This window comes from Oxyura jamaicensis, chromosome 5, assembly GCF_011077185.1.
Source record: "Oxyura jamaicensis isolate SHBP4307 breed ruddy duck chromosome 5, BPBGC_Ojam_1.0, whole genome shotgun sequence".
In the NCBI taxonomy this organism is placed as follows: domain Eukaryota; kingdom Metazoa; phylum Chordata; class Aves; order Anseriformes; family Anatidae; genus Oxyura; species Oxyura jamaicensis.
The window spans coordinates 28,245,866-28,252,956 of record NC_048897.1 but is presented as its reverse complement, the minus strand read 5'-3'; the positions used below and the strand labels follow the sequence as shown (position 1 = coordinate 28,252,956).

The 7,091-nt window shown below is 44.5% G+C and overlaps 1 long non-coding RNA gene across 2 annotated transcripts in view; it reads right to left on the bottom strand.

The window, feature by feature from the left end:
• The window catches only part of LOC118168462, a 36,817-nt gene that overhangs the window by 12,913 nt on the left and 16,813 nt on the right, over positions 1–7,091 (bottom strand). For both annotated transcript variants that reach the window (XR_004751571.1, XR_004751572.1), the window contains one exon: positions 5,621–5,920. This is a non-coding gene — a long non-coding RNA (uncharacterized LOC118168462). The remainder of the gene's footprint in view (positions 1–5,620; positions 5,921–7,091) is intronic.

Sequence of the window (7,091 nt, the reverse complement as noted above, 5' to 3'; positions counted from 1 at the left end):
TTATTTTTTGCTCTTATTGTAAAGAATAAAAATACATGACTCTAGGTAGACCACAAATGAAAAAAGGTGGCCAGTTGGCAGGAATGCCAAAATTTCTATGGCTTGTATTGTTTTTGTGGTGACATTATGCTGCTGTAGGATGAGCTACTGGAATGGTGTGAGAGCGCAACAGCAAGGCTGAAGCGCCAGGCCAACTGCAGACCCTTGCAGCCGGTCTCATACCAGAGGGGTGCAGAGGCCAAGCAGCCAAGATTGCAGCAGGAGCAACGCCTGGACCTGTCTGGACCAGTTAAAAGACAGAGCAACAGGAAATAAAAATAAATCTTTTACTGACAGCTGAAAATCAAGAAACCAAATCCAGCCTGTTGGGTGAGAGTGCTCAATCAGTACAAACACATGGATCTAGACCTTCCTCTTGCAGGCTTCTGCTGGGCCAGACCTTGCTCCTGCTTTACCCTGGAAGCCTTGCTCCAGGCCTACAGTGTGGGCAGGGTCAGGCCAGTGGAAACCTTTTTAAAAGAATAAATTTGAAAACAATGGAACCAAACCAACAAACCAAAAAAACCGCACAACCAAACAAAAAACAACAACCAATGAAAGAAAAAGCAAATGCCATTGGGTAAGCAGTAGTTCTGCCTGGCTGAGACTGCAGGACTCATTGGTCTGTCCTGAGCACTAAATCCATATCTTATACCCCTGCGAGCCTCTCACTTCAGCCCCTCTCCCACGCGTTCCAGACAGAGTGCACTGAAAGATGTGACTGAAGCAGCTGCTCTCCCTGGGGGAGTCAGCTTTTTGCCATGTCTGAAAGTCTCCAGCACTTATTTCCTTTACCGTGATTGTAAAGGTCACCACATGCAGTACGGCCACGTGATTTGGGATCTTTTCTTAACACATTTTTGTGCTGATTTTACTATTTTAATTCTTTGTTTGGAATGTATTTTTTTCCTAATTTCTTCTGTATGTAACAGCAATTAAAAATATTAATTTACTGGGTATGTTTACTGTGTAGATGCAGTGTCTCTTTGCACACTGGTTCTGTGACAGCAGCCTACTGAACCTCTCTATCCCTGAAGCTACCCAGAGCCCCACTGAAGCAGACAGGCGCTGTCATGGCCAGCTACCGCATTTCCATCTGGGGAATCCTGAAACACAGCCACGTGCACCCTGACGAGTACATCCAACACAATCCAACCAGGTACCACCATGCTGATGACACCTGGATGGTGTTACAATGCACCCCGAGCTCCCTGGGGTGCAGAGCCCTGGAGGACACTCACCCTTGCTGCTCTAGCCAGTCCTGCTTACAATGGCCATTTGTTCACACTTCCAGGGAGAAGGCAGCTTGCTGGAAAGGATTGCTCTGGGAAGGCTGCTCACTGCCCAGAAATCCCAGACAAATGGCCAAGTCTTTTTTTCCCCTCCCTTCCTAAGTAAAATTTCCAAGGTAGAAAGTAGGGTAGCATGGACATTTTTCTCTGGTTGAGGATTTGATGCCAGTTTCCTCAGCTGTGTTTGATGCAGTGGCACAGATACTTGGTTTCATTAATCCTGAACCAGGCCATCTGTCACCAGTGGAACAGCTTTCAAGGATTTATAGCATAGAAGCACAGAGTAAGAGCTCCCAGTCCATTAAATGGATCTGCTCGCAGGCTTAACAGCGATTCCTCCATACTCTCCATCTGAAGTGGAGTAGTTCCTGACACAAGAATGAATCAGTAACAGGCAGAAACACTACCAAGTTCTTTTCAAAGCAGCCCAAAGGAGTAACTGCAGGGGAAAGCTGGTGCTTCTTTGACTTTTACAATTCCTTTCAAAAACTCAGAGGCCTGCTGGGAGGACCATCTAGTTCCCACAGACCTCCTTCCTAGATCCAGGTGGAACAAAGGTGGCAAAATATTCTTTTTGGCTGGACACTGTTGTGCTTTTATTCCACAAAAGGCTCTAGGAAGAATTTACTCTGAATTAGAAGAACCAGAACTAATATATATAAATGTATCTGTCTCTCTATGAATCCTTCAATGGTTCGGGTATGTTCTAATTCCTTATCTAGTCTTGCCCACCAGCAGTGAAGGTACCAGATCCTTCTGGATCTCAAGTTTGCCTTCTACAACCAGCTCTTTCACACAGTGACTCCCTCATTTGCAAAGCTGCAGAATGTGTTTACTTTCTTAGTACTGCAAGACTTTAAGTACTTGAGATTTATGGCTTACTGTATGTTTATGCAGTCTGACATAACAAAGCTTACATCATCATAGATATCCTGTCGAGCTATCTGGGGACAAGGCAAATAAGGAGACAGAATCCAGCTCTCCTCCCAAACTCAGAAGCGGGATTCTCATTGAGCAGTGCAGAAGCAAACTGATACATAGAAGAGAAAACAGCAGCCTTAGGCTCCTTTTACTACCATTAAGATACATTAACAGATGGTTTTAGAAATGTCACCTCTCACATGCTGTTTGAAACCACTTACAGGCAATAAATAAGGAAAGATCAGAACTGGCCCTGCTGAGCAGAAGCTCCACTCTCTTCCACCTTGTTTAACTGACCATTACAAAAGCCAATTACAGTTGCATTTTGAGCCACACAAGCTACGCAGCCACAGCAATGCTGTTCTGCATGCTGGACCAGGCAGAGCAGGTTCCACTAATTATATCCTGTGTTTAGAGTTCTGCAAACTTTCTGACACTGTGTCCAGGAGTGTTTTATCATCTTTTTCTTAAGAAAAGAGAGAGAAATGCTGTAATCACTGCAAAACCCCCTAGTTTTGAGTGCAAATCTCACAAAGCGCTGGCTAAAAGCAACTTGTTACAATTTTAATAGGAAGTGGTGCTTTGAGTCTGGAGAGTTCCCATTTTCATTCTCATTTCACTTCTCAATTCCCCTTGTTCAGTTCATCACTGTTCCGAAAGAGTCACTTTGGGTCTAACAGGCTTTGCGTCCTCTGTACCCTGCTATGGAAAACAAGATTCCCTCCTTCTGAGCTATAACTGCAGAATGATGTTGATGCGTGTTCACAGAGGTGCAACGGTGCACTATGTGATTTGGCAAATACTACAAAAAGGCTAAAACTGAAAACATACTAAGCAGAGGAATGCAAATGCTCTTCCTTAAAGAAGAAAGACAGAAGAGCATACATATGAGAGGATACGTTTTTGAGAAACAGAGGTTTAGCTTCCATGGAATGAGCACAGAAACCTGAGTCTCCAGCCCAGCTATTCAGAATCCCCAGATTTGCTCATCCCTTAGATTATTCCTTACTCCCTTCCCTGTCAGGCCACCTGTGACCAAGTAAAGACCATTGAAACCCCTAAAGAAAGTCTCCTAAGTCCTGGTCAAAAGGAGCTCCCAGCCTAACAAAAAATACTTTCATAGCCGGAGTCCCCACAGCAGGTACACTGTCCCCCAGCCTACAGCACTCATCTCCAGGCAGTAACTACCCCCCCTCCAGACCTAAAATCAGCAAGAATATAGTTCCTCAGATCTAAAATAAGCCTGCAATTAAGTTCAGTTTGGAGTGAAATCCTGATCTCCTAAAGTCAGTTTTGCAGTTACTTATTTCTTATTCTGAGATCTGCTCTCCCCATCTCACTCAGCTACAAAGATCCCTAGCAGGACAGAGACCTTCCCAAGCGACTGCCCAGGACAGGGCAAGGAGAAGCCTCAGGAGGCCCCAGAAATAAGATATCAGAGTCTCTGAAATCTCACCCTCTCCCAAGGGGCCATTAAGAAATCTGAATATAAATTAGCACCTCACCCACACAGTGCTTTTGCAAGCCTTGCTCCTTAGCTAGCTCTGCTTACAAATAGGCTGCTCTGAATAGCTTTGAAGAGTCATGTTCCTATTGTAGCAGTGCTCACCTCAACAAGCTGTATGTGGGAAGGGAGAAGGTATGCCCTACCCAGCAATCAGATCTCCAGAGGATACAAAACTGTTCTGCCCCTCAGGCCTGCCTGCCCTCCCTGAGGCCAGGTGAGGCAACACTGCCAGGGTTCTCCTTGCAGCCTGGCTGATAATGATACCTGGCCAAGAAGAGCTTCCACTGCTTTTGGGGACTAGGAAACTACCCTCCAGCTGTTGAATATGGCTTCAAACTGTGGTTTTGGGGAGGAGTGTATTAGGGAGCCTGAGAAACCTAAGTATCAGTAACACCAGGATGTCTTAAAAAAAAACACAATAAAGAACCATTTTTGGTCCTTTAGGTGTGTGGTGGCTGGCTTCAGTGAAAAAGGTGTCATATGTATCCTACAGAGAAAGACAGATGAGTGCTTGAAAATCAGAGCAGGAAACCCAGCATGCACATCCTTTCCCTCTGCTGACCCACACTGAGCTACTTCTGCATTGGCAGGGATTACAGAACCTTCAGGGGGGTGTGGGGGTGTGCGTGTGTGTGCTCAGCAGTTGCCAGCAGGCTGTCCAGAAGCAATGATCACAGACAAAAATAACCGTAAAAGATCTTTCCAAATATAGCCTGTCATTATTGGTGCTGTATCAGTTTCATTTCAAGCTGTGCCTGACAGTGTCTCATTCCTTTTAAAAGAACAACAGGTACTGTGGGACCAGGGCCTTTTCTCTAGAAAGGGAAAATGGGGAAAACAGTTTCATGTCCGACACAAGGATGGAAAATTCTTGCTCTCCATGTTTAACCTTGAAGGCTCCTTGGTTAATCGTAAGCAGAGTGAACTCACCAGGGGCTGGTGAAACTCACAGGACACAGCAGTTTCAAGGCACCGCTGTACATATTGTAAGACCAGTCTGCAAGCTGCAAGTTTGGACACCATGACATGGGGAAACCGTGTGTGGATTGTGCATTACTGTTAGCAAACCCTCACCCTATGCACCTGGAAGCGTTGAGTTGCACAGGACCAATTTGAGCCAGCTGGAACCAGGTTGCTGTGTTACAACCTGATTTAAAACTTCACTAGGTGGGAACTTCTGATATAGAAAAAAGTAGGGAAGGGAGAGGGGGACATAAATGCCTGTTTTAAATTAGTTCATTAATTATCTCTTGGAAAGATTTACTAGCTTTTATACAATGTTGGCAAAATCCTGCTATTTCACAAAGGAAGAGAACAGATCTAAACAGTGCAGTCTCTGTGGTATATGTAAAAAAAAAAAAAAAAGCACAAAGCTACTGTCAGAATATATCAGTTGACTGTCTGGAGGTGTTAAGTATTGCCACAGGTGCAGGACAGGCCTGGTTACATACTGAGAAATAACCATATTTGCTTTTGAGACATCTAAGGAATTCATGAGACTTGTTAGCCAAGATATGCCATTATAAGGGACCCAATACTGCTTCAGGCAGCTGAAGGCAAATCTTCAGAGGAAGTCAACATCAGTTAGGCTGTTTTTTGGATATGAAGATAAGTTCTTAGAAACACTATAGCCCTTGCAGCATCAGTTGCAGTTCCTACGGGGCTATTGCTTCTTCCATGGGCAGGCACAAGAGCTGAACTGACCAGAGAAGTGTGATCCACACTGCCAATTTCAGTAAGACAACTTGCCTTGGAAAACTGCAGAGTATAAACTATACTCAAAGACATAAATCTACTGCTGGTTACCCAATCTGAAGGAAATCATGCCCAGTGAAGCACAGCAGCTTTAGATATGACTTACCAGAGGTGGTCAACCTATAGCTGCAGGTTGTCAGGATCCTTAGTAGGCAGATGCCACTTTTTGGGCTGAATCACAACTCGGACTTACATGTGATGCTAATCTTGCCCTTGTACAGGTCAGCCCTGGATGGGGGTTGTTGATGAAAACACAGTTCATAGTGCAGACTCTGTCCCGACTCATGGTGTGGCTGGTCAGTGAGGAGCGCGATGCCAGTCAGTCCCTTCCTAGGACAATCCTCCATCTTGAACTCAACACGTTCTGCCAAGGACACAGAAACACCCTGGGCTGCTTTGCACTGCACTGTCGGTTGGACACACAAACATACAGACACATACACACAGCACCACCAGGATGGCATTTTCCCCTGGGTAAGTACAAATCCAAAGAGCTTGGGTAAGAGAGTTCATGTCCTGGGCCTTCTTTCCCCATGAGGGAAAACTCAGGGAGGAAGAGGAATGAGCAATACACTGCATTACCCTCAGCATCTGACCAGTGTACCTATTACCCATGTAAACAAATACAAACTGAAAATCAAGAAAGGAAGGAATCAAAAACCTCATTCTCCCATTAACCTGCTGTGCAACTGTAGGCAAGCAATTAATTTATTTGTTTCTCAGTCTGTAAATAAGGTGTCAGGTTTTTGCTCCATGGGGATATATTGATGCTTTCTCTTGTTAATGTCATTAAATTGTAAAGTGCTTTGGGATATTTGGCTCCCAAGGTGCTTTAGAAATGCATGATTAAATTACACCCAATTATAAACCAAACCAGGTGATCTTGGAAAGGAAGGGATATTGCTCTGCTGGCATTGCTCTGAGGCATTAATAGCCTACACAATGCTCTGGGGGAATCATGGGGATCTGCACAGGCAATTTAATTTCCAGTGTCCACTGTAAATCTTCCATTTTCAGCCTCTATCTAAACACATTTTCTGAAGTCTCCATCAGCGCCTTTTGCATTGGCATGGGGTCCCATCAGGTAAATCCCCTGCATCCTAAATATAACACTGTAGGGCAAAATTCTCCTATGAGACCTCATTCTCAGGCAACAGCTCTATCTTCTTCCTTCTCCTTCAGATTTTTTATACCATCTCTCAGGCTTCTGCAGATAAACCCAGTGACTCACCATTTATAATGATGAATAAGAAATCAGTTCACATCTGCTTGTGTCCTGCTGTCCTGCCTGAAGACAGGCAGGCTTTTACCAAGGGAATGTACCACAAGGCACAACCAACCTAGCTTTCTCCTATTTACTATTCTTTTATACTCACTCGTACACAGAAGCTACTGAAGCTATTTCCAGGCCTGGAGTAAGATCCAGGCCTACAGCAATTCCACAGAAGAAAATGACTACAGCCACCAAAGTGGAGATGCTTTTCCTCGGCTGCTCATGTAACTGAAGCAACATACGTATGGTCTAGTTACATGGATCAAGAAAGGCTGATCATTAAATAAAAATAAGCTGACACTCA